The sequence below is a fragment of the Triturus cristatus genome, chromosome 6 (genome assembly GCF_964204655.1).
Source record: "Triturus cristatus chromosome 6, aTriCri1.1, whole genome shotgun sequence".
NCBI lineage: Eukaryota > Metazoa > Chordata > Amphibia > Caudata > Salamandridae > Triturus > Triturus cristatus.
Window position 1 is genome coordinate 882895958 of NC_140589.1, and position 25270 is coordinate 882921227.

At 46.0% G+C, this 25270-nt stretch overlaps 26 non-coding genes across 26 annotated transcripts; 13 read left to right on the forward strand and 13 right to left on the reverse strand.

Annotated features, from left to right (window-relative positions):
- Positions 1 to 496: 496 nt before the first annotated feature.
- Positions 497 to 569, reverse strand: TRNAR-ACG (transfer RNA arginine (anticodon ACG)). The gene has a single exon. It is a non-coding gene; the product is annotated as a tRNA-Arg (tRNA).
- A 774-nt stretch (positions 570 to 1343) lies between these two features.
- Positions 1344 to 1450, forward strand: LOC146818948 (U6 spliceosomal RNA). The gene has a single exon (XR_014963833.1). It is a non-coding gene; the product is annotated as a U6 spliceosomal RNA (small nuclear RNA).
- Positions 1451 to 2457: 1007 nt separating this feature from the next.
- Positions 2458 to 2530, reverse strand: TRNAR-ACG (transfer RNA arginine (anticodon ACG)). Its single transcript has one exon. It is a non-coding gene; the product is annotated as a tRNA-Arg (tRNA).
- A 773-nt stretch (positions 2531 to 3303) lies between these two features.
- Positions 3304 to 3410, forward strand: LOC146818950 (U6 spliceosomal RNA). Its single transcript, XR_014963834.1, has one exon. It is a non-coding gene; the product is annotated as a U6 spliceosomal RNA (small nuclear RNA).
- A 997-nt stretch (positions 3411 to 4407) lies between these two features.
- Positions 4408 to 4480, reverse strand: TRNAR-ACG (transfer RNA arginine (anticodon ACG)). The gene has a single exon. It is a non-coding gene; the product is annotated as a tRNA-Arg (tRNA).
- A 770-nt stretch (positions 4481 to 5250) lies between these two features.
- Positions 5251 to 5357, forward strand: LOC146818952 (U6 spliceosomal RNA). Its single transcript, XR_014963835.1, has one exon. It is a non-coding gene; the product is annotated as a U6 spliceosomal RNA (small nuclear RNA).
- Positions 5358 to 6364: 1007 nt separating this feature from the next.
- TRNAR-ACG (transfer RNA arginine (anticodon ACG)) lies at positions 6365 to 6437 on the reverse strand. Its single transcript has one exon. It is a non-coding gene; the product is annotated as a tRNA-Arg (tRNA).
- A 774-nt stretch (positions 6438 to 7211) lies between these two features.
- On the forward strand, positions 7212 to 7318 carry LOC146818954 (U6 spliceosomal RNA). Its single transcript, XR_014963836.1, has one exon. It is a non-coding gene; the product is annotated as a U6 spliceosomal RNA (small nuclear RNA).
- A 1007-nt stretch (positions 7319 to 8325) lies between these two features.
- TRNAR-ACG (transfer RNA arginine (anticodon ACG)) lies at positions 8326 to 8398 on the reverse strand. The gene has a single exon. It is a non-coding gene; the product is annotated as a tRNA-Arg (tRNA).
- Positions 8399 to 9172: 774 nt separating this feature from the next.
- LOC146818956 (U6 spliceosomal RNA) lies at positions 9173 to 9279 on the forward strand. The gene has a single exon (XR_014963837.1). It is a non-coding gene; the product is annotated as a U6 spliceosomal RNA (small nuclear RNA).
- A 1007-nt stretch (positions 9280 to 10286) lies between these two features.
- Positions 10287 to 10359, reverse strand: TRNAR-ACG (transfer RNA arginine (anticodon ACG)). The gene has a single exon. It is a non-coding gene; the product is annotated as a tRNA-Arg (tRNA).
- Positions 10360 to 11133: 774 nt separating this feature from the next.
- Positions 11134 to 11240, forward strand: LOC146818958 (U6 spliceosomal RNA). The gene has a single exon (XR_014963838.1). It is a non-coding gene; the product is annotated as a U6 spliceosomal RNA (small nuclear RNA).
- A 1007-nt stretch (positions 11241 to 12247) lies between these two features.
- TRNAR-ACG (transfer RNA arginine (anticodon ACG)) lies at positions 12248 to 12320 on the reverse strand. Its single transcript has one exon. It is a non-coding gene; the product is annotated as a tRNA-Arg (tRNA).
- Positions 12321 to 13093: 773 nt separating this feature from the next.
- On the forward strand, positions 13094 to 13200 carry LOC146818960 (U6 spliceosomal RNA). The gene has a single exon (XR_014963840.1). It is a non-coding gene; the product is annotated as a U6 spliceosomal RNA (small nuclear RNA).
- A 997-nt stretch (positions 13201 to 14197) lies between these two features.
- Positions 14198 to 14270, reverse strand: TRNAR-ACG (transfer RNA arginine (anticodon ACG)). Its single transcript has one exon. It is a non-coding gene; the product is annotated as a tRNA-Arg (tRNA).
- A 770-nt stretch (positions 14271 to 15040) lies between these two features.
- LOC146818962 (U6 spliceosomal RNA) lies at positions 15041 to 15147 on the forward strand. The gene has a single exon (XR_014963841.1). It is a non-coding gene; the product is annotated as a U6 spliceosomal RNA (small nuclear RNA).
- Positions 15148 to 16154: 1007 nt separating this feature from the next.
- On the reverse strand, positions 16155 to 16227 carry TRNAR-ACG (transfer RNA arginine (anticodon ACG)). The gene has a single exon. It is a non-coding gene; the product is annotated as a tRNA-Arg (tRNA).
- A 774-nt stretch (positions 16228 to 17001) lies between these two features.
- LOC146818964 (U6 spliceosomal RNA) lies at positions 17002 to 17108 on the forward strand. Its single transcript, XR_014963842.1, has one exon. It is a non-coding gene; the product is annotated as a U6 spliceosomal RNA (small nuclear RNA).
- A 1007-nt stretch (positions 17109 to 18115) lies between these two features.
- Positions 18116 to 18188, reverse strand: TRNAR-ACG (transfer RNA arginine (anticodon ACG)). The gene has a single exon. It is a non-coding gene; the product is annotated as a tRNA-Arg (tRNA).
- A 773-nt stretch (positions 18189 to 18961) lies between these two features.
- Positions 18962 to 19068, forward strand: LOC146818966 (U6 spliceosomal RNA). Its single transcript, XR_014963843.1, has one exon. It is a non-coding gene; the product is annotated as a U6 spliceosomal RNA (small nuclear RNA).
- A 1007-nt stretch (positions 19069 to 20075) lies between these two features.
- TRNAR-ACG (transfer RNA arginine (anticodon ACG)) lies at positions 20076 to 20148 on the reverse strand. The gene has a single exon. It is a non-coding gene; the product is annotated as a tRNA-Arg (tRNA).
- Positions 20149 to 20922: 774 nt separating this feature from the next.
- Positions 20923 to 21029, forward strand: LOC146818968 (U6 spliceosomal RNA). The gene has a single exon (XR_014963844.1). It is a non-coding gene; the product is annotated as a U6 spliceosomal RNA (small nuclear RNA).
- A 997-nt stretch (positions 21030 to 22026) lies between these two features.
- Positions 22027 to 22099, reverse strand: TRNAR-ACG (transfer RNA arginine (anticodon ACG)). Its single transcript has one exon. It is a non-coding gene; the product is annotated as a tRNA-Arg (tRNA).
- Positions 22100 to 22869: 770 nt separating this feature from the next.
- On the forward strand, positions 22870 to 22976 carry LOC146818970 (U6 spliceosomal RNA). Its single transcript, XR_014963845.1, has one exon. It is a non-coding gene; the product is annotated as a U6 spliceosomal RNA (small nuclear RNA).
- Positions 22977 to 23983: 1007 nt separating this feature from the next.
- On the reverse strand, positions 23984 to 24056 carry TRNAR-ACG (transfer RNA arginine (anticodon ACG)). The gene has a single exon. It is a non-coding gene; the product is annotated as a tRNA-Arg (tRNA).
- Positions 24057 to 24830: 774 nt separating this feature from the next.
- Positions 24831 to 24937, forward strand: LOC146818972 (U6 spliceosomal RNA). Its single transcript, XR_014963846.1, has one exon. It is a non-coding gene; the product is annotated as a U6 spliceosomal RNA (small nuclear RNA).
- Positions 24938 to 25270: the final 333 nt, after the last annotated feature.

Here is a 25270-nt window from a genome sequence, read left to right on the forward strand (position 1 = left end):
GAGAGGTCTTGGCCGATCGGGGCCGATCGGGGCAGAAGGGAGCAGGGCAAGATGCTCATGATCCTGCTCTAATAATGAACTGCCTTCCTCTCTCCTTACCTGTGGTTCTGCCTGGCTGCTTGGTTCCAGTTGTAGGCCTACATCCCACAGGCAATTTGCTTGTCCCTCTCACACATGTAAATGAGTCAGCACTCAAGTGCACACACCTGCCTGCACCCACAGACCCTCTCACACACACTTTTCTCAACAAGATTTTTTCCTAGTTTAGAGACTCAGAGACCCATGTTGAAATACAAAAGCAGCACACCACATGACGGCCTTCACATAGAATCCAGCAGCAAATGGGAAACTTTTAACTAGCCGTGGTCCTATTACTGCAGCCCTACCATGGAACGACTGCTGGATGAGTCCTGCTCGAGAATATTGAACCTACAACAAGTCTGAGGTAAATAAGAATTCCACAGGAATACCATAAAACAGGGACCTATGACCCTTTCGAGCCAGATAGGAGTCGAACCTACAATCTTCTGATCCGTAGTCAGACGCGTTATCCATTGCGCCACTGGCCCCATGTAGGATTACCCATACTTTTGTCCTTAAGAGGACCAGAAGTTGTGTGTGTGTGTGTGTGTGTGTGTTTTAAAACACCATTCCATCAACCTTTTTAGCCACGTTTACTGCTCACAACCAGAAGACACAAGTAAACCCACCTGACCTCCTGAAATTCTGATCTGTCAGGTGTTCCTAACTTATACAAAGGACTTTAGGAGGACGAAGGACCTAAAAGTCAGGGGAAATGGTCCTAGGTCCAAGGAAATGTTTTAGATCAGCCTCAGTTTCTTAAATATTCTGCATTCACATCATCAGTTCCACGTCTGTGTGGAGCTGATCTTGAGGACTCCTTAATCAGCAGGCGGGTACAACAATAAAGTGTTTAATATTACAATACAGGCGAAAATTCAGACACCTTGTCATAGGCTCACCTTGTCCAGGGACCCAAGCATGCTGCCTTTCACCTCTCAGAGCCCTTCACCTAACCTACTGTGCAGCTGTCTCACCTTTAATATCACTGTTCCACAGGCAGCATGATGTCACAATGTTCCTTGTCAGTAGCCTGAACCATGAGCCTTTGCAACCCTGGCATAATCTACATACTTCCAATTGGTGAAGTCTTGGACCACAAATGCAGTGAAGAATAATGGATTGTTACTCTTCATGCATTTTTGCCCATTGGCTCAGATTTGAATGCTTACTGGCCATACGAGCATCTCTGCCAGGCCACCCTATGTCTAGAGACCGTAGATTTAGAGAGTTTATAAACATTGTAGGTTCATCAATGAAGTGTGCTCGCTTCGGCGGCACATATACTAAAATTGGAACGATACAGAGAAGATTAGCATGGCCCCTGCGCAAGGATGACACGCAAATTCGTGAAGCGTTCCATATTTTTACCAGCTTTCAGGAGAGAAATGTTCTATGTTTTCAAGACTAATTGAAATAATAAAGCAGGTTCCAGTGCTTTCCTCCTAATATCTATTTTTCAATTTGTCTCTCCTCAGCATTTTTAATGTATTTACCTCGCAGTAATGAAGGTGCACTCTATGGCCAGCTGCATTTAGCAAGGAAGCCTGCAGGACTTCTGGGACTTTTCTTTCCCTTCTTCAGCCTCCCTGTCATTATTCTTCACAACCCCCAAATCTATACTGCTGCCAGCGATGCGTTGCTTTGTGGGAAGCAAGAGAAAGAGAAGGGGAGGGCCTATGCAAATGATGGCCTCAGGGCTGTCTGGGAGTCCCTTTTCAGCAGTACTGTTAAAATCCGCCTTGCAACCAGATTGGTCGGGTAAGCTGAAAAACACCAGGCATGATTGGGCACCAGGTCCTCTAGGCCCTTGGAGGACATATCGGCGCTGCATCCCTCAGTTTCTGAGGTCCAAGAAATGTTCACCCTCCACCCTAATAGAGAGGTCTTGGCCGATCGTGGCCGATCGGGGCAGAAGGGAGCAGGGCAAGATGCTCATGATCCTGCTCTAATAATGAACTGCCTTCCTCTCTCCTTACCTGTGGTTCTGCCTGGCTGCTTGGTTCCAGTTGTAGGCCTACATCCCACAGGCAATTTGCTTGTCCCTCTCACACATGTAAATGGGTCAGCACTCAAGTGCACACACCTGCCTGCACCCACAGACCCTCTCACACACACTTTTCTCAACAAGATTTTTTCCTAGTTTAGAGACTCAGAGACCCATGTTGAAATACAAAAGCAGCACACCACATGACGGCCTTCACATAGAATCCAGCAGCAAATGGGAAACTTTTAACTAGCCGTGGTCCTATTACTGCAGCCCTACCATGGAACGACTGCTGGATGAGTCCTGCTCGAGAATATTGAACCTACAACAAGTCTGAGGTAAATAAGAATTCCACAGGAATACCATAAAACAGGGACCTATGACCCTTTCGAGCCAGATAGGAGTCGAACCTACAATCTTCTGATCCGTAGTCAGACGCGTTATCCATTGCGCCACTGGCCCCATGTAGGATTACCCATACTTTTGTCCTTAAGAGGACCAGAAGTTGTGTGTGTGTGTGTGTGTGTGTGTTTTAAAACACCATTCCATCAACCTTTTTAGCCACGTTTACTGCTCACAACCAGAAGACACAAGTAAACCCACCTGACCTCCTGAAATTCTGTTCTGTCAGGTGTTCCTAACTTATACAAAGGACTTTAGGAGGACGAAGGACCTAAAAGTCAGGGAAATGGTCCTAGGTCCAAGGAAATGTTTTAGATCAGCCTCAGTTTCTTAAATATTCTGCATTAACATCATCAGTTCCACGTCTGTGTGGAGCTGATCTTGAGGACTCCTTAATCAGCAGGCGGGTACAACAATAAAGTGTTTAATATTACAATACAGGCGAAAATTCAGACACCTTGTCATAGGCTCACCTTGTCCAGGGACCCAAGCATGCTGCCTTTCACCTCTCAGAGCCCTTCACCTAACCTACTGTGCAGCTGTCTCACCTTTAATATCACTGTTCCACAGGCAGCATGATGTCACAATGTTCCTTGTCAGTAGCCTGAACCATGAGCCTTTGCAACCCTGGCATAATCTACATACTTCCAATTGGTGAAGTCTTGGACCACAAATGCAGTGAAGAATAATGGATTGTTACTCTTCATGCATTTTTGCCCATTGGCTCAGATTTGAATGCTTACTGGCCATACGAGCATCTCTGCCAGGCCACCCTATGTCTAGAGACCGTAGATTTAGAGAGTTTATAAACATTGTAGGTTCATCAATGAAGTGTGCTCGCTTCGGCGGCACATATACTAAAATTGGAACGATACAGAGAAGATTAGCATGGCCCCTGCGCAAGGATGACACGCAAATTCGTGAAGCGTTCCATATTTTTACCAGCTTTCAGGAGAGAAATGTTCTATGTTTTCAAGACTAATTGAAATAATAAAGCAGGTTCCAGTGCTTTCCTCCTAATATCTATTTTTCAATTTGTCTCTCCTCAGCATTTTTAATGTATTTACCTCGCAGTAATGAAGGTGCACTCTATGGCCAGCTGCATTTAGCAAGGAAGCCTGCAGGACTTCTGGGACTTTTCTTTCCCTTCTTCAGCCTCCCTGTCATTATTCTTCACAACCCCCAAATCTATACTGCTGCCAGCGATGTGTTGCTTTGTGGGAAGCAAGAGAAAGAGAAGGGGAGGGCCTATGCAAATGATGGCCTCAGGGCTGTCTGGGAGTCCCTTTTCAGCAGTACTGTTAAAATCCGCCTTGCAACCAGATTGGTCGGGTAAGCTGAAAAACACCAGGCATGATTGGGCACCAGGTCCTCTAGGCCCTTGGAGGACATATCGGCGCTGCATCCCTCAGTTTCTGAGGTCCAAGAAATGTTCACCCTCCACCCTAATAGAGAGGTCGTGGCCGATCGGGGCAGAAGGGAGCAGGGCAAGATGCTCATGATCCTGCTCTAATAATGAACTGCCTTCCTCTCTCCTTACCTGTGGTTCTGCCTGGCTGCTTGGTTCCAGTTGTAGGCCTACATCCCACAGGCAATTTGCTTGTCCCTCTCACACATGTAAATGGGTCAGCACTCAAGTGCACACACCTGCCTGCACCCACAGACCCTCTCACACACACTTTTCTCAACAAGATTTTTTCCTAGTTTAGAGACTCAGAGACCCATGTTGAAATACAAAAGCAGCACACCACATGACGGCCTTCACATAGAATCCAGCAGCAAATGGGAAACTTTTAACTAGCCGTGGTCCTATTACTGCAGCCCTACCATGGAACGACTGCTGGATGAGTCCTGCTCGAGAATATTGAACCTACAACAAGTCTGAGGTAAATAAGAATTCCACAGGAATACCATAAAACAGGGACCTATGACCCTTTCGAGCCAGATAGGAGTCGAACCTACAATCTTCTGATCCGTAGTCAGACGCGTTATCCATTGCGCCACTGGCCCCATGTAGGATTACCCATACTTTTGTCCTTAAGAGGACCAGAAGTTGTGTGTGTGTGTGTGTGTGTTTTAAAACACCATTCCATCAACCTTTTTAGCCACGTTTACTGCTCACAACCAGAAGACACAAGTAAACCCACCTGACCTCCTGAAATTCTGTTCTGTCAGGTGTTCCTAACTTATACAAAGGACTTTAGGAGGACGAAGGACCTAAAAGTCAGGGGAAATGGTCCTAGGTCCAAGGAAATGTTTTAGATCAGCCTCAGTTTCTTAAATATTCTGCATTAACATCATCAGTTCCACGTCTGTGTGGAGCTGATCTTGAGGACTCCTTAATCAGCAGGCGGGTACAACAATAAAGTGTTTAATATTACAATACAGGCGAAAATTCAGACACCTTGTCATAGGCTCACCTTGTCCAGGGACCCATGCATGCTGCCTTTCACCTCTCAGAGCCCTTCACCTAACCTACTGTGCAGCTGTCTCACCTTTAATATCACTGTTCCACAGGCAGCATGATGTCACAATGTTCCTTGTCAGTAGCCTGAACCATGAGCCTTTGCAACCCTGGCATAATCTACATACTTCCAATTGGTGAAGTCTTGGACCACAAATGCAGTGAAGAATAATGGATTGTTACTCTTCATGCATTTTTGTCCATTGGCTCAGATTTGAATGCTTACTGGCCATACGAGCATCTCTGCCAGGCCACCCTATGTCTAGAGACCGTAGATTTAGAGAGTTTATAAACATTGTAGGTTCATCAATGAAGTGTGCTCGCTTCGGCGGCACATATACTAAAATTGGAACGATACAGAGAAGATTAGCATGGCCCCTGCGCAAGGATGACACGCAAATTCGTGAAGCGTTCCATATTTTTACCAGCTTTCAGGAGAGAAATGTTCTATGTTTTCAAGACTAATTGAAATAATAAAGCAGGTTCCAGTGCTTTCCTCCTAATATCTATTTTTCAATTTGTCTCTCCTCAACATTTTTAATGTATTTACCTCGCAGTAATGAAGGTGCACTCTATGGCCAGCTGCATTTAGCAAGGAAGCCTGCAGGACTTCTGGGACTTTTCTTTCCCTTCTTCAGCCTCCCTGTCATTATTCTTCACAACCCCCAAATCTATACTGCTGCCAGCGATGCGTTGCTTTGTGGGAAGCAAGAGAAAGAGAAGGGGAGGGCCTATGCAAATGATGGCCTCAGGGCTGTCTGGGAGTCCCTTTTCAGCAGTACTGTTAAAATCCGCCTTGCAACCAGATTGGTCGGGTAAGCTGAAAAACACCAGGCATGATTGGGCACCAGGTCCTCTAGGCCCTTGGAGGACATATCGGCGCTGCATCCCTCAGTTTCTGAGGTCCAAGAAATGTTCACCCTCCACCCTAATAGAGAGGTCTTGGCCGATCGTGGCCGATCGGGGCAGAAGGGAGCAGGGCAAGATGCTCATGATCCTGCTCTAATAATGAACTGCCTTCCTCTCTCCTTACCTGTGGTTCTGCCTGGCTGCTTGGTTCCAGTTGTAGGCCTACATCCCACAGGCAATTTGCTTGTCCCTCTCACACATGTAAATGGGTCAGCACTCAAGTGCACACACCTGCCTGCACCCACAGACCCTCTCACACACACTTTTCTCAACAAGATTTTTTCCTAGTTTAGAGACTCAGAGACCCATGTTGAAATACAAAAGCAGCACACCACATGACGGCCTTCACATAGAATCCAGCAGCAAATGGGAAACTTTTAACTAGCCGTGGTCCTATTACTGCAGCCCTACCATGGAACGACTGCTGGATGAGTCCTGCTCGAGAATATTGAACCTACAACAAGTCTGAGGTAAATAAGAATTCCACAGGAATACCATAAAACAGGGACCTATGACCCTTTCGAGCCAGATAGGAGTCGAACCTACAATCTTCTGATCCGTAGTCAGACGCGTTATCCATTGCGCCACTGGCCCCATGTAGGATTACCCATACTTTTGTCCTTAAGAGGACCAGAAGTTGTGTGTGTGTGTGTGTGTGTGTGTTTTAAAACACCATTCCATCAACCTTTTTAGCCACGTTTACTGCTCACAACCAGAAGACACAAGTAAACCCACCTGACCTCCTGAAATTCTGTTCTGTCAGGTGTTCCTAACTTATACAAAGGACTTTAGGAGGACGAAGGACCTAAAAGTCAGGGGAAATGGTCCTAGGTCCAAGGAAATGTTTTAGATCAGCCTCAGTTTCTTAAATATTCTGCATTAACATCATCAGTTCCACGTCTGTGTGGAGCTGATCTTGAGGACTCCTTAATCAGCAGGCGGGTACAACAATAAAGTGTTTAATATTACAATACAGGCGAAAATTCAGACACCTTGTCATAGGCTCACCTTGTCCAGGGACCCAAGCATGCTGCCTTTCACCTCTCAGAGCCCTTCACCTAACCTACTGTGCAGCTGTCTCACCTTTAATATCACTGTTCCACAGGCAGCATGATGTCACAATGTTCCTTGTCAGTAGCCTGAACCATGAGCCTTTGCAACCCTGGCATAATCTACATACTTCCAATTGGTGAAGTCTTGGACCACAAATGCAGTGAAGAATAATGGATTGTTACTCTTCATGCATTTTTGCCCATTGGCTCAGATTTGAATGCTTACTGGCCATACGAGCATCTCTGCCAGGCCACCCTATGTCTAGAGACCGTAGATTTAGAGAGTTTATAAACATTGTAGGTTCATCAATGAAGTGTGCTCGCTTCGGCGGCACATATACTAAAATTGGAACGATACAGAGAAGATTAGCATGGCCCCTGCGCAAGGATGACACGCAAATTCGTGAAGCGTTCCATATTTTTACCAGCTTTCAGGAGAGAAATGTTCTATGTTTTCAAGACTAATTGAAATAATAAAGCAGGTTCCAGTGCTTTCCTCCTAATATCTATTTTTCAATTTGTCTCTCCTCAACATTTTTAATGTATTTACCTCGCAGTAATGAAGGTGCACTCTATGGCCAGCTGCATTTAGCAAGGAAGCCTGCAGGACTTCTGGGACTTTTCTTTCCCTTCTTCAGCCTCCCTGTCATTATTCTTCACAACCCCCAAATCTATACTGCTGCCAGCGATGCGTTGCTTTGTGGGAAGCAAGAGAAAGAGAAGGGGAGGGCCTATGCAAATGATGGCCTCAGGGCTGTCTGGGAGTCCCTTTTCAGCAGTACTGTTAAAATCCGCCTTGCAACCAGATTGGTCGGGTAAGCTGAAAAACACCAGGCATGATTGGGCACCAGGTCCTCTAGGCCCTTGGAGGACATATCGGCGCTGCATCCCTCAGTTTCTGAGGTCCAAGAAATGTTCACCCTCCACCCTAATAGAGAGGTCTTGGCCGATCGGGGCCGATCGGGGCAGAAGGGAGCAGGGCAAGATGCTCATGATCCTGCTCTAATAATGAACTGCCTTCCTCTCTCCTTACCTGTGGTTCTGCCTGGCTGCTTGGTTCCAGTTGTAGGCCTACATCCCACAGGCAATTTGCTTGTCCCTCTCACACATGTAAATGGGTCAGCACTCAAGTGCACACACCTGCCTGCACCCACAGACCCTCTCACACACACTTTTCTCAACAAGATTTTTTCCTAGTTTAGAGACTCAGAGACCCATGTTGAAATACAAAAGCAGCACACCACATGACGGCCTTCACATAGAATCCAGCAGCAAATGGGAAACTTTTAACTAGCCGTGGTCCTATTACTGCAGCCCTACCATGGAACGACTGCTGGATGAGTCCTGCTCGAGAATATTGAACCTACAACAAGTCTGAGGTAAATAAGAATTCCACAGGAATACCATAAAACAGGGACCTATGACCCTTTCGAGCCAGATAGGAGTCGAACCTACAATCTTCTGATCCGTAGTCAGACGCGTTATCCATTGCGCCACTGGCCCCATGTAGGATTACCCATACTTTTGTCCTTAAGAGGACCAGAAGTTGTGTGTGTGTGTGTGTGTGTGTGTTTTAAAACACCATTCCATCAACCTTTTTAGCCACGTTTACTGCTCACAACCAGAAGACACAAGTAAACCCACCTGACCTCCTGAAATTCTGTTCTGTCAGGTGTTCCTAACTTATACAAAGGACTTTAGGAGGACGAAGGACCTAAAAGTCAGGGGAAATGGTCCTAGGTCCAAGGAAATGTTTTAGATCAGCCTCAGTTTCTTAAATATTCTGCATTAACATCATCAGTTCCACGTCTGTGTGGAGCTGATCTTGAGGACTCCTTAATCAGCAGGCGGGTACAACAATAAAGTGTTTAATATTACAATACAGGCGAAAATTCAGACACCTTGTCATAGGCTCACCTTGTCCAGGGACCCAAGCATGCTGCCTTTCACCTCTCAGAGCCCTTCACCTAACCTACTGTGCAGCTGTCTCACCTTTAATATCACTGTTCCACAGGCAGCATGATGTCACAATGTTCCTTGTCAGTAGCCTGAACCATGAGCCTTTGCAACCCTGGCATAATCTACATACTTCCAATTGGTGAAGTCTTGGACCACAAATGCAGTGAAGAATAATGGATTGTTACTCTTCATGCATTTTTGCCCATTGGCTCAGATTTGAATGCTTACTGGCCATACGAGCATCTCTGCCAGGCCACCCTATGTCTAGAGACCGTAGATTTAGAGAGTTTATAAACATTGTAGGTTCATCAATGAAGTGTGCTCGCTTCGGCGGCACATATACTAAAATTGGAACGATACAGAGAAGATTAGCATGGCCCCTGCGCAAGGATGACACGCAAATTCGTGAAGCGTTCCATATTTTTACCAGCTTTCAGGAGAGAAATGTTCTATGTTTTCAAGACTAATTGAAATAATAAAGCAGGTTCCAGTGCTTTCCTCCTAATATCTATTTTTCAATTTGTCTCTCCTCAACATTTTTAATGTATTTACCTCGCAGTAATGAAGGTGCACTCTATGGCCAGCTGCATTTAGCAAGGAAGCCTGCAGGACTTCTGGGACTTTTCTTTCCCTTCTTCAGCCTCCCTGTCATTATTCTTCACAACCCCCAAATCTATACTGCTGCCAGCGATGCGTTGCTTTGTGGGAAGCAAGAGAAAGAGAAGGGGAGGGCCTATGCAAATGATGGCCTCAGGGCTGTCTGGGAGTCCCTTTTCAGCAGTACTGTTAAAATCCGCCTTGCAACCAGATTGGTCGGGTAAGCTGAAAAACACCAGGCATGATTGGGCACCAGGTCCTCTAGGCCCTTGGAGGACATATCGGCGCTGCATCCCTCAGTTTCTGAGGTCCAAGAAATGTTCACCCTCCACCCTAATAGAGAGGTCTTGGCCGATCGGGGCCGATCGGGGCAGAAGGGAGCAGGGCAAGATGCTCATGATCCTGCTCTAATAATGAACTGCCTTCCTCTCTCCTTACCTGTGGTTCTGCCTGGCTGCTTGGTTCCAGTTGTAGGCCTACATCCCACAGGCAATTTGCTTGTCCCTCTCACACATGTAAATGAGTCAGCACTCAAGTGCACACACCTGCCTGCACCCACAGACCCTCTCACACACACTTTTCTCAACAAGATTTTTTCCTAGTTTAGAGACTCAGAGACCCATGTTGAAATACAAAAGCAGCACACCACATGACGGCCTTCACATAGAATCCAGCAGCAAATGGGAAACTTTTAACTAGCCGTGGTCCTATTACTGCAGCCCTACCATGGAACGACTGCTGGATGAGTCCTGCTCGAGAATATTGAACCTACAACAAGTCTGAGGTAAATAAGAATTCCACAGGAATACCATAAAACAGGGACCTATGACCCTTTCGAGCCAGATAGGAGTCGAACCTACAATCTTCTGATCCGTAGTCAGACGCGTTATCCATTGCGCCACTGGCCCCATGTAGGATTACCCATACTTTTGTCCTTAAGAGGACCAGAAGTTGTGTGTGTGTGTGTGTGTGTGTGTTTTAAAACACCATTCCATCAACCTTTTTAGCCACGTTTACTGCTCACAACCAGAAGACACAAGTAAACCCACCTGACCTCCTGAAATTCTGATCTGTCAGGTGTTCCTAACTTATACAAAGGACTTTAGGAGGACGAAGGACCTAAAAGTCAGGGGAAATGGTCCTAGGTCCAAGGAAATGTTTTAGATCAGCCTCAGTTTCTTAAATATTCTGCATTCACATCATCAGTTCCACGTCTGTGTGGAGCTGATCTTGAGGACTCCTTAATCAGCAGGCGGGTACAACAATAAAGTGTTTAATATTACAATACAGGCGAAAATTCAGACACCTTGTCATAGGCTCACCTTGTCCAGGGACCCAAGCATGCTGCCTTTCACCTCTCAGAGCCCTTCACCTAACCTACTGTGCAGCTGTCTCACCTTTAATATCACTGTTCCACAGGCAGCATGATGTCACAATGTTCCTTGTCAGTAGCCTGAACCATGAGCCTTTGCAACCCTGGCATAATCTACATACTTCCAATTGGTGAAGTCTTGGACCACAAATGCAGTGAAGAATAATGGATTGTTACTCTTCATGCATTTTTGCCCATTGGCTCAGATTTGAATGCTTACTGGCCATACGAGCATCTCTGCCAGGCCACCCTATGTCTAGAGACCGTAGATTTAGAGAGTTTATAAACATTGTAGGTTCATCAATGAAGTGTGCTCGCTTCGGCGGCACATATACTAAAATTGGAACGATACAGAGAAGATTAGCATGGCCCCTGCGCAAGGATGACACGCAAATTCGTGAAGCGTTCCATATTTTTACCAGCTTTCAGGAGAGAAATGTTCTATGTTTTCAAGACTAATTGAAATAATAAAGCAGGTTCCAGTGCTTTCCTCCTAATATCTATTTTTCAATTTGTCTCTCCTCAGCATTTTTAATGTATTTACCTCGCAGTAATGAAGGTGCACTCTATGGCCAGCTGCATTTAGCAAGGAAGCCTGCAGGACTTCTGGGACTTTTCTTTCCCTTCTTCAGCCTCCCTGTCATTATTCTTCACAACCCCCAAATCTATACTGCTGCCAGCGATGCGTTGCTTTGTGGGAAGCAAGAGAAAGAGAAGGGGAGGGCCTATGCAAATGATGGCCTCAGGGCTGTCTGGGAGTCCCTTTTCAGCAGTACTGTTAAAATCCGCCTTGCAACCAGATTGGTCGGGTAAGCTGAAAAACACCAGGCATGATTGGGCACCAGGTCCTCTAGGCCCTTGGAGGACATATCGGCGCTGCATCCCTCAGTTTCTGAGGTCCAAGAAATGTTCACCCTCCACCCTAATAGAGAGGTCTTGGCCGATCGTGGCCGATCGGGGCAGAAGGGAGCAGGGCAAGATGCTCATGATCCTGCTCTAATAATGAACTGCCTTCCTCTCTCCTTACCTGTGGTTCTGCCTGGCTGCTTGGTTCCAGTTGTAGGCCTACATCCCACAGGCAATTTGCTTGTCCCTCTCACACATGTAAATGGGTCAGCACTCAAGTGCACACACCTGCCTGCACCCACAGACCCTCTCACACACACTTTTCTCAACAAGATTTTTTCCTAGTTTAGAGACTCAGAGACCCATGTTGAAATACAAAAGCAGCACACCACATGACGGCCTTCACATAGAATCCAGCAGCAAATGGGAAACTTTTAACTAGCCGTGGTCCTATTACTGCAGCCCTACCATGGAACGACTGCTGGATGAGTCCTGCTCGAGAATATTGAACCTACAACAAGTCTGAGGTAAATAAGAATTCCACAGGAATACCATAAAACAGGGACCTATGACCCTTTCGAGCCAGATAGGAGTCGAACCTACAATCTTCTGATCCGTAGTCAGACGCGTTATCCATTGCGCCACTGGCCCCATGTAGGATTACCCATACTTTTGTCCTTAAGAGGACCAGAAGTTGTGTGTGTGTGTGTGTGTGTGTGTTTTAAAACACCATTCCATCAACCTTTTTAGCCACGTTTACTGCTCACAACCAGAAGACACAAGTAAACCCACCTGACCTCCTGAAATTCTGTTCTGTCAGGTGTTCCTAACTTATACAAAGGACTTTAGGAGGACGAAGGACCTAAAAGTCAGGGAAATGGTCCTAGGTCCAAGGAAATGTTTTAGATCAGCCTCAGTTTCTTAAATATTCTGCATTAACATCATCAGTTCCACGTCTGTGTGGAGCTGATCTTGAGGACTCCTTAATCAGCAGGCGGGTACAACAATAAAGTGTTTAATATTACAATACAGGCGAAAATTCAGACACCTTGTCATAGGCTCACCTTGTCCAGGGACCCAAGCATGCTGCCTTTCACCTCTCAGAGCCCTTCACCTAACCTACTGTGCAGCTGTCTCACCTTTAATATCACTGTTCCACAGGCAGCATGATGTCACAATGTTCCTTGTCAGTAGCCTGAACCATGAGCCTTTGCAACCCTGGCATAATCTACATACTTCCAATTGGTGAAGTCTTGGACCACAAATGCAGTGAAGAATAATGGATTGTTACTCTTCATGCATTTTTGCCCATTGGCTCAGATTTGAATGCTTACTGGCCATACGAGCATCTCTGCCAGGCCACCCTATGTCTAGAGACCGTAGATTTAGAGAGTTTATAAACATTGTAGGTTCATCAATGAAGTGTGCTCGCTTCGGCGGCACATATACTAAAATTGGAACGATACAGAGAAGATTAGCATGGCCCCTGCGCAAGGATGACACGCAAATTCGTGAAGCGTTCCATATTTTTACCAGCTTTCAGGAGAGAAATGTTCTATGTTTTCAAGACTAATTGAAATAATAAAGCAGGTTCCAGTGCTTTCCTCCTAATATCTATTTTTCAATTTGTCTCTCCTCAGCATTTTTAATGTATTTACCTCGCAGTAATGAAGGTGCACTCTATGGCCAGCTGCATTTAGCAAGGAAGCCTGCAGGACTTCTGGGACTTTTCTTTCCCTTCTTCAGCCTCCCTGTCATTATTCTTCACAACCCCCAAATCTATACTGCTGCCAGCGATGTGTTGCTTTGTGGGAAGCAAGAGAAAGAGAAGGGGAGGGCCTATGCAAATGATGGCCTCAGGGCTGTCTGGGAGTCCCTTTTCAGCAGTACTGTTAAAATCCGCCTTGCAACCAGATTGGTCGGGTAAGCTGAAAAACACCAGGCATGATTGGGCACCAGGTCCTCTAGGCCCTTGGAGGACATATCGGCGCTGCATCCCTCAGTTTCTGAGGTCCAAGAAATGTTCACCCTCCACCCTAATAGAGAGGTCGTGGCCGATCGGGGCAGAAGGGAGCAGGGCAAGATGCTCATGATCCTGCTCTAATAATGAACTGCCTTCCTCTCTCCTTACCTGTGGTTCTGCCTGGCTGCTTGGTTCCAGTTGTAGGCCTACATCCCACAGGCAATTTGCTTGTCCCTCTCACACATGTAAATGGGTCAGCACTCAAGTGCACACACCTGCCTGCACCCACAGACCCTCTCACACACACTTTTCTCAACAAGATTTTTTCCTAGTTTAGAGACTCAGAGACCCATGTTGAAATACAAAAGCAGCACACCACATGACGGCCTTCACATAGAATCCAGCAGCAAATGGGAAACTTTTAACTAGCCGTGGTCCTATTACTGCAGCCCTACCATGGAACGACTGCTGGATGAGTCCTGCTCGAGAATATTGAACCTACAACAAGTCTGAGGTAAATAAGAATTCCACAGGAATACCATAAAACAGGGACCTATGACCCTTTCGAGCCAGATAGGAGTCGAACCTACAATCTTCTGATCCGTAGTCAGACGCGTTATCCATTGCGCCACTGGCCCCATGTAGGATTACCCATACTTTTGTCCTTAAGAGGACCAGAAGTTGTGTGTGTGTGTGTGTGTGTTTTAAAACACCATTCCATCAACCTTTTTAGCCACGTTTACTGCTCACAACCAGAAGACACAAGTAAACCCACCTGACCTCCTGAAATTCTGTTCTGTCAGGTGTTCCTAACTTATACAAAGGACTTTAGGAGGACGAAGGACCTAAAAGTCAGGGGAAATGGTCCTAGGTCCAAGGAAATGTTTTAGATCAGCCTCAGTTTCTTAAATATTCTGCATTAACATCATCAGTTCCACGTCTGTGTGGAGCTGATCTTGAGGACTCCTTAATCAGCAGGCGGGTACAACAATAAAGTGTTTAATATTACAATACAGGCGAAAATTCAGACACCTTGTCATAGGCTCACCTTGTCCAGGGACCCATGCATGCTGCCTTTCACCTCTCAGAGCCCTTCACCTAACCTACTGTGCAGCTGTCTCACCTTTAATATCACTGTTCCACAGGCAGCATGATGTCACAATGTTCCTTGTCAGTAGCCTGAACCATGAGCCTTTGCAACCCTGGCATAATCTACATACTTCCAATTGGTGAAGTCTTGGACCACAAATGCAGTGAAGAATAATGGATTGTTACTCTTCATGCATTTTTGTCCATTGGCTCAGATTTGAATGCTTACTGGCCATACGAGCATCTCTGCCAGGCCACCCTATGTCTAGAGACCGTAGATTTAGAGAGTTTATAAACATTGTAGGTTCATCAATGAAGTGTGCTCGCTTCGGCGGCACATATACTAAAATTGGAACGATACAGAGAAGATTAGCATGGCCCCTGCGCAAGGATGACACGCAAATTCGTGAAGCGTTCCATATTTTTACCAGCTTTCAGGAGAGAAATGTTCTATGTTTTCAAGACTAATTGAAATAATAAAGCAGGTTCCAGTGCTTTCCTCCTAATATCTATTTTTCAATTTGTCTCTCCTCAACATTTTTAATGTATTTACCTCGCAGTAATGAAGGTGCACTCTATGGCCAGCTGCATTTAGCAAGGAAGCCTGCAGGACTTCTGGGACTTTTCTTTCCCTTCTTCAGCCTCCCTGTCATTATTCTTCACAACCCCCAAATCTATACTGCTGCCAGCGATGCGTTGCTTTGTGGGAAGCAAGAGAAAGAGAAGGGGAGGGCCTATGCAAATGATGGCCTCAGGGCTGTCTGGGAGTCCCTTTTCAGCAGTACTGTTAAAATCCGCCTTGCAACCAGATTGGTCGGGTAAGCTGAAAAACACCAGGCATGATTGGGCACCAGGTCCTCTAGGCCCTTGGAGGACATATCGGCGCTGCATCCCTCAGTTTCTGAGGTCCAAGAAATGTTCACCCTCCACCCTAATAGAGAGGTCTTGGCCGATCGTGGCCGATCGGGGCAGAAGGGAGCAGGGCAAGATGCTCATGATCCTGCTCTAATAATGAACTGCCTTCCTCTCTCCTTACCTGTGGTTCTGCCTGGCTGCTTGGTTCCAGTTGTAGGCCTACATCCCACAGGCAATTTGCTTGTCCCTCTCACACATGTAAATGGGTCAGCACTCAAGTGCACACACCTGCCTGCACCCACAGACCCTCTCACACACACTTTTCTCAACAAGATTTTTTCCTAGTTTAGAGACTCAGAGACCCATGTTGAAATACAAAAGCAGCACACCACATGACGGCCTTCACATAGAATCCAGCAGCAAATGGGAAACTTTTAACTAGCCGTGGTCCTATTACTGCAGCCCTACCATGGAACGACTGCTGGATGAGTCCTGCTCGAGAATATTGAACCTACAACAAGTCTGAGGTAAATAAGAATTCCACAGGAATACCATAAAACAGGGACCTATGACCCTTTCGAGCCAGATAGGAGTCGAACCTACAATCTTCTGATCCGTAGTCAGACGCGTTATCCATTGCGCCACTGGCCCCATGTAGGATTACCCATACTTTTGTCCTTAAGAGGACCAGAAGTTGTGTGTGTGTGTGTGTGTGTGTGTTTTAAAACACCATTCCATCAACCTTTTTAGCCACGTTTACTGCTCACAACCAGAAGACACAAGTAAACCCACCTGACCTCCTGAAATTCTGTTCTGTCAGGTGTTCCTAACTTATACAAAGGACTTTAGGAGGACGAAGGACCTAAAAGTCAGGGGAAATGGTCCTAGGTCCAAGGAAATGTTTTAGATCAGCCTCAGTTTCTTAAATATTCTGCATTAACATCATCAGTTCCACGTCTGTGTGGAGCTGATCTTGAGGACTCCTTAATCAGCAGGCGGGTACAACAATAAAGTGTTTAATATTACAATACAGGCGAAAATTCAGACACCTTGTCATAGGCTCACCTTGTCCAGGGACCCAAGCATGCTGCCTTTCACCTCTCAGAGCCCTTCACCTAACCTACTGTGCAGCTGTCTCACCTTTAATATCACTGTTCCACAGGCAGCATGATGTCACAATGTTCCTTGTCAGTAGCCTGAACCATGAGCCTTTGCAACCCTGGCATAATCTACATACTTCCAATTGGTGAAGTCTTGGACCACAAATGCAGTGAAGAATAATGGATTGTTACTCTTCATGCATTTTTGCCCATTGGCTCAGATTTGAATGCTTACTGGCCATACGAGCATCTCTGCCAGGCCACCCTATGTCTAGAGACCGTAGATTTAGAGAGTTTATAAACATTGTAGGTTCATCAATGAAGTGTGCTCGCTTCGGCGGCACATATACTAAAATTGGAACGATACAGAGAAGATTAGCATGGCCCCTGCGCAAGGATGACACGCAAATTCGTGAAGCGTTCCATATTTTTACCAGCTTTCAGGAGAGAAATGTTCTATGTTTTCAAGACTAATTGAAATAATAAAGCAGGTTCCAGTGCTTTCCTCCTAATATCTATTTTTCAATTTGTCTCTCCTCAACATTTTTAATGTATTTACCTCGCAGTAATGAAGGTGCACTCTATGGCCAGCTGCATTTAGCAAGGAAGCCTGCAGGACTTCTGGGACTTTTCTTTCCCTTCTTCAGCCTCCCTGTCATTATTCTTCACAACCCCCAAATCTATACTGCTGCCAGCGATGCGTTGCTTTGTGGGAAGCAAGAGAAAGAGAAGGGGAGGGCCTATGCAAATGATGGCCTCAGGGCTGTCTGGGAGTCCCTTTTCAGCAGTACTGTTAAAATCCGCCTTGCAACCAGATTGGTCGGGTAAGCTGAAAAACACCAGGCATGATTGGGCACCAGGTCCTCTAGGCCCTTGGAGGACATATCGGCGCTGCATCCCTCAGTTTCTGAGGTCCAAGAAATGTTCACCCTCCACCCTAATAGAGAGGTCTTGGCCGATCGGGGCCGATCGGGGCAGAAGGGAGCAGGGCAAGATGCTCATGATCCTGCTCTAATAATGAACTGCCTTCCTCTCTCCTTACCTGTGGTTCTGCCTGGCTGCTTGGTTCCAGTTGTAGGCCTACATCCCACAGGCAATTTGCTTGTCCCTCTCACACATGTAAATGAGTCAGCACTCAAGTGCACACACCTGCCTGCACCCACAGACCCTCTCACACACACTTTTCTCAACAAGATTTTTTCCTAGTTTAGAGACTCAGAGACCCATGTTGAAATACAAAAGCAGCACACCACATGACGGCCTTCACATAGAATCCAGCAGCAAATGGGAAACTTTTAACTAGCCGTGGTCCTATTACTGCAGCCCTACCATGGAACGACTGCTGGATGAGTCCTGCTCGAGAATATTGAACCTACAACAAGTCTGAGGTAAATAAGAATTCCACAGGAATACCATAAAACAGGGACCTATGACCCTTTCGAGCCAGATAGGAGTCGAACCTACAATCTTCTGATCCGTAGTCAGACGCGTTATCCATTGCGCCACTGGCCCCATGTAGGATTACCCATACTTTTGTCCTTAAGAGGACCAGAAGTTGTGTGTGTGTGTGTGTGTGTGTGTTTTAAAACACCATTCCATCAACCTTTTTAGCCACGTTTACTGCTCACAACCAGAAGACACAAGTAAACCCACCTGACCTCCTGAAATTCTGATCTGTCAGGTGTTCCTAACTTATACAAAGGACTTTAGGAGGACGAAGGACCTAAAAGTCAGGGGAAATGGTCCTAGGTCCAAGGAAATGTTTTAGATCAGCCTCAGTTTCTTAAATATTCTGCATTCACATCATCAGTTCCACGTCTGTGTGGAGCTGATCTTGAGGACTCCTTAATCAGCAGGCGGGTACAACAATAAAGTGTTTAATATTACAATACAGGCGAAAATTCAGACACCTTGTCATAGGCTCACCTTGTCCAGGGACCCAAGCATGCTGCCTTTCACCTCTCAGAGCCCTTCACCTAACCTACTGTGCAGCTGTCTCACCTTTAATATCACTGTTCCACAGGCAGCATGATGTCACAATGTTCCTTGTCAGTAGCCTGAACCATGAGCCTTTGCAACCCTGGCATATCTACATACTTCCAATTGGTGAAGTCTTGGACCACAAATGCAGTGAAGAATAATGGATTGTTACTCTTCATGCATTTTTGCCCATTGGCTCAGATTTGAATGCTTACTGGCCATACGAGCATCTCTGCCAGGCCACCCTATGTCTAGAGACCGTAGATTTAGAGAGTTTATAAACATTGTAGGTTCATCAATGAAGTGTGCTCGCTTCGGCGGCACATATACTAAAATTGGAACGATACAGAGAAGATTAGCATGGCCCCTGCGCAAGGATGACACGCAAATTCGTGAAGCGTTCCATATTTTTACCAGCTTTCAGGAGAGAAATGTTCTATGTTTTCAAGACTAATTGAAATAATAAAGCAGGTTCCAGTGCTTTCCTCCTAATATCTATTTTTCAATTTGTCTCTCCTCAGCATTTTTAATGTATTTACCTCGCAGTAATGAAGGTGCACTCTATGGCCAGCTGCATTTAGCAAGGAAGCCTGCAGGACTTCTGGGACTTTTCTTTCCCTTCTTCAGCCTCCCTGTCATTATTCTTCACAACCCCCAAATCTATACTGCTGCCAGCGATGCGTTGCTTTGTGGGAAGCAAGAGAAAGAGAAGGGGAGGGCCTATGCAAATGATGGCCTCAGGGCTGTCTGGGAGTCCCTTTTCAGCAGTACTGTTAAAATCCGCCTTGCAACCAGATTGGTCGGGTAAGCTGAAAAACACCAGGCATGATTGGGCACCAGGTCCTCTAGGCCCTTGGAGGACATATCGGCGCTGCATCCCTCAGTTTCTGAGGTCCAAGAAATGTTCACCCTCCACCCTAATAGAGAGGTCTTGGCCGATCGTGGCCGATCGGGGCAGAAGGGAGCAGGGCAAGATGCTCATGATCCTGCTCTAATAATGAACTGCCTTCCTCTCTCCTTACCTGTGGTTCTGCCTGGCTGCTTGGTTCCAGTTGTAGGCCTACATCCCACAGGCAATTTGCTTGTCCCTCTCACACATGTAAATGGGTCAGCACTCAAGTGCACACACCTGCCTGCACCCACAGACCCTCTCACACACACTTTTCTCAACAAGATTTTTTCCTAGTTTAGAGACTCAGAGACCCATGTTGAAATACAAAAGCAGCACACCACATGACGGCCTTCACATAGAATCCAGCAGCAAATGGGAAACTTTTAACTAGCCGTGGTCCTATTACTGCAGCCCTACCATGGAACGACTGCTGGATGAGTCCTGCTCGAGAATATTGAACCTACAACAAGTCTGAGGTAAATAAGAATTCCACAGGAATACCATAAAACAGGGACCTATGACCCTTTCGAGCCAGATAGGAGTCGAACCTACAATCTTCTGATCCGTAGTCAGACGCGTTATCCATTGCGCCACTGGCCCCATGTAGGATTACCCATACTTTTGTCCTTAAGAGGACCAGAAGTTGTGTGTGTGTGTGTGTGTGTGTGTTTTAAAACACCATTCCATCAACCTTTTTAGCCACGTTTACTGCTCACAACCAGAAGACACAAGTAAACCCACCTGACCTCCTGAAATTCTGTTCTGTCAGGTGTTCCTAACTTATACAAAGGACTTTAGGAGGACGAAGGACCTAAAAGTCAGGGGAAATGGTCCTAGGTCCAAGGAAATGTTTTAGATCAGCCTCAGTTTCTTAAATATTCTGCATTAACATCATCAGTTCCACGTCTGTGTGGAGCTGATCTTGAGGACTCCTTAATCAGCAGGCGGGTACAACAATAAAGTGTTTAATATTACAATACAGGCGAAAATTCAGACACCTTGTCATAGGCTCACCTTGTCCAGGGACCCAAGCATGCTGCCTTTCACCTCTCAGAGCCCTTCACCTAACCTACTGTGCAGCTGTCTCACCTTTAATATCACTGTTCCACAGGCAGCATGATGTCACAATGTTCCTTGTCAGTAGCCTGAACCATGAGCCTTTGCAACCCTGGCATAATCTACATACTTCCAATTGGTGAAGTCTTGGACCACAAATGCAGTGAAGAATAATGGATTGTTACTCTTCATGCATTTTTGCCCATTGGCTCAGATTTGAATGCTTACTGGCCATACGAGCATCTCTGCCAGGCCACCCTATGTCTAGAGACCGTAGATTTAGAGAGTTTATAAACATTGTAGGTTCATCAATGAAGTGTGCTCGCTTCGGCGGCACATATACTAAAATTGGAACGATACAGAGAAGATTAGCATGGCCCCTGCGCAAGGATGACACGCAAATTCGTGAAGCGTTCCATATTTTTACCAGCTTTCAGGAGAGAAATGTTCTATGTTTTCAAGACTAATTGAAATAATAAAGCAGGTTCCAGTGCTTTCCTCCTAATATCTATTTTTCAATTTGTCTCTCCTCAGCATTTTTAATGTATTTACCTCGCAGTAATGAAGGTGCACTCTATGGCCAGCTGCATTTAGCAAGGAAGCCTGCAGGACTTCTGGGACTTTTCTTTCCCTTCTTCAGCCTCCCTGTCATTATTCTTCACAACCCCCAAATCTATACTGCTGCCAGCGATGCGTTGCTTTGTGGGAAGCAAGAGAAAGAGAAGGGGAGGGCCTATGCAAATGATGGCCTCAGGGCTGTCTGGGAGTCCCTTTTCAGCAGTACTGTTAAAATCCGCCTTGCAACCAGATTGGTCGGGTAAGCTGAAAAACACCAGGCATGATTGGGCACCAGGTCCTCTAGGCCCTTGGAGGACATATCGGCGCTGCATCCCTCAGTTTCTGAGGTCCAAGAAATGTTCACCCTCCACCCTAATAGAGAGGTCGTGGCCGATCGGGGCAGAAGGGAGCAGGGCAAGATGCTCATGATCCTGCTCTAATAATGAACTGCCTTCCTCTCTCCTTACCTGTGGTTCTGCCTGGCTGCTTGGTTCCAGTTGTAGGCCTACATCCCACAGGCAATTTGCTTGTCCCTCTCACACATGTAAATGGGTCAGCACTCAAGTGCACACACCTGCCTGCACCCACAGACCCTCTCACACACACTTTTCTCAACAAGATTTTTTCCTAGTTTAGAGACTCAGAGACCCATGTTGAAATACAAAAGCAGCACACCACATGACGGCCTTCACATAGAATCCAGCAGCAAATGGGAAACTTTTAACTAGCCGTGGTCCTATTACTGCAGCCCTACCATGGAACGACTGCTGGATGAGTCCTGCTCGAGAATATTGAACCTACAACAAGTCTGAGGTAAATAAGAATTCCACAGGAATACCATAAAACAGGGACCTATGACCCTTTCGAGCCAGATAGGAGTCGAACCTACAATCTTCTGATCCGTAGTCAGACGCGTTATCCATTGCGCCACTGGCCCCATGTAGGATTACCCATACTTTTGTCCTTAAGAGGACCAGAAGTTGTGTGTGTGTGTGTGTGTGTTTTAAAACACCATTCCATCAACCTTTTTAGCCACGTTTACTGCTCACAACCAGAAGACACAAGTAAACCCACCTGACCTCCTGAAATTCTGTTCTGTCAGGTGTTCCTAACTTATACAAAGGACTTTAGGAGGACGAAGGACCTAAAAGTCAGGGGAAATGGTCCTAGGTCCAAGGAAATGTTTTAGATCAGCCTCAGTTTCTTAAATATTCTGCATTAACATCATCAGTTCCACGTCTGTGTGGAGCTGATCTTGAGGACTCCTTAATCAGCAGGCGGGTACAACAATAAAGTGTTTAATATTACAATACAGGCGAAAATTCAGACACCTTGTCATAGGCTCACCTTGTCCAGGGACCCATGCATGCTGCCTTTCACCTCTCAGAGCCCTTCACCTAACCTACTGTGCAGCTGTCTCACCTTTAATATCACTGTTCCACAGGCAGCATGATGTCACAATGTTCCTTGTCAGTAGCCTGAACCATGAGCCTTTGCAACCCTGGCATAATCTACATACTTCCAATTGGTGAAGTCTTGGACCACAAATGCAGTGAAGAATAATGGATTGTTACTCTTCATGCATTTTTGCCCATTGGCTCAGATTTGAATGCTTACTGGCCATACGAGCATCTCTGCCAGGCCACCCTATGTCTAGAGACCGTAGATTTAGAGAGTTTATAAACATTGTAGGTTCATCAATGAAGTGTGCTCGCTTCGGCGGCACATATACTAAAATTGGAACGATACAGAGAAGATTAGCATGGCCCCTGCGCAAGGATGACACGCAAATTCGTGAAGCGTTCCATATTTTTACCAGCTTTCAGGAGAGAAATGTTCTATGTTTTCAAGACTAATTGAAATAATAAAGCAGGTTCCAGTGCTTTCCTCCTAATATCTATTTTTCAATTTGTCTCTCCTCAACATTTTTAATGTATTTACCTCGCAGTAATGAAGGTGCACTCTATGGCCAGCTGCATTTAGCAAGGAAGCCTGCAGGACTTCTGGGACTTTTCTTTCCCTTCTTCAGCCTCCCTGTCATTATTCTTCACAACCCCCAAATCTATACTGCTGCCAGCGATGCGTTGCTTTGTGGGAAGCAAGAGAAAGAGAAGGGGAGGGCCTATGCAAATGATGGCCTCAGGGCTGTCTGGGAGTCCCTTTTCAGCAGTACTGTTAAAATCCGCCTTGCAACCAGATTGGTCGGGTAAGCTGAAAAACACCAGGCATGATTGGGCACCAGGTCCTCTAGGCCCTTGGAGGACATATCGGCGCTGCATCCCTCAGTTTCTGAGGTCCAAGAAATGTTCACCCTCCACCCTAATAGAGAGGTCTTGGCCGATCGTGGCCGATCGGGGCAGAAGGGAGCAGGGCAAGATGCTCATGATCCTGCTCTAATAATGAACTGCCTTCCTCTCTCCTTACCTGTGGTTCTGCCTGGCTGCTTGGTTCCAGTTGTAGGCCTACATCCCACAGGCAATTTGCTTGTCCCTCTCACACATGTAAATGGGTCAGCACTCAAGTGCACACACCTGCCTGCACCCACAGACCCTCTCACACACACTTTTCTCAACAAGATTTTTTCCTAGTTTAGAGACTCAGAGACCCATGTTGAAATACAAAAGCAGCACACCACATGACGGCCTTCACATAGAATCCAGCAGCAAATGGGAAACTTTTAACTAGCCGTGGTCCTATTACTGCAGCCCTACCATGGAACGACTGCTGGATGAGTCCTGCTCGAGAATATTGAACCTACAACAAGTCTGAGGTAAATAAGAATTCCACAGGAATACCATAAAACAGGGACCTATGACCCTTTCGAGCCAGATAGGAGTCGAACCTACAATCTTCTGATCCGTAGTCAGACGCGTTATCCATTGCGCCACTGGCCCCATGTAGGATTACCCATACTTTTGTCCTTAAGAGGACCAGAAGTTGTGTGTGTGTGTGTGTGTGTGTGTTTTAAAACACCATTCCATCAACCTTTTTAGCCACGTTTACTGCTCACAACCAGAAGACACAAGTAAACCCACCTGACCTCCTGAAATTCTGTTCTGTCAGGTGTTCCTAACTTATACAAAGGACTTTAGGAGGACGAAGGACCTAAAAGTCAGGGGAAATGGTCCTAGGTCCAAGGAAATGTTTTAGATCAGCCTCAGTTTCTTAAATATTCTGCATTAACATCATCAGTTCCACGTCTGTGTGGAGCTGATCTTGAGGACTCCTTAATCAGCAGGCGGGTACAACAATAAAGTGTTTAATATTACAATACAGGCGAAAATTCAGACACCTTGTCATAGGCTCACCTTGTCCAGGGACCCAAGCATGCTGCCTTTCACCTCTCAGAGCCCTTCACCTAACCTACTGTGCAGCTGTCTCACCTTTAATATCACTGTTCCACAGGCAGCATGATGTCACAATGTTCCTTGTCAGTAGCCTGAACCATGAGCCTTTGCAACCCTGGCATAATCTACATACTTCCAATTGGTGAAGTCTTGGACCACAAATGCAGTGAAGAATAATGGATTGTTACTCTTCATGCATTTTTGCCCATTGGCTCAGATTTGAATGCTTACTGGCCATACGAGCATCTCTGCCAGGCCACCCTATGTCTAGAGACCGTAGATTTAGAGAGTTTATAAACATTGTAGGTTCATCAATGAAGTGTGCTCGCTTCGGCGGCACATATACTAAAATTGGAACGATACAGAGAAGATTAGCATGGCCCCTGCGCAAGGATGACACGCAAATTCGTGAAGCGTTCCATATTTTTACCAGCTTTCAGGAGAGAAATGTTCTATGTTTTCAAGACTAATTGAAATAATAAAGCAGGTTCCAGTGCTTTCCTCCTAATATCTATTTTTCAATTTGTCTCTCCTCAACATTTTTAATGTATTTACCTCGCAGTAATGAAGGTGCACTCTATGGCCAGCTGCATTTAGCAAGGAAGCCTGCAGGACTTCTGGGACTTTTCTTTCCCTTCTTCAGCCTCCCTGTCATTATTCTTCACAACCCCCAAATCTATACTGCTGCCAGCGATGCGTTGCTTTGTGGGAAGCAAGAGAAAGAGAAGGGGAGGGCCTATGCAAATGATGGCCTCAGGGCT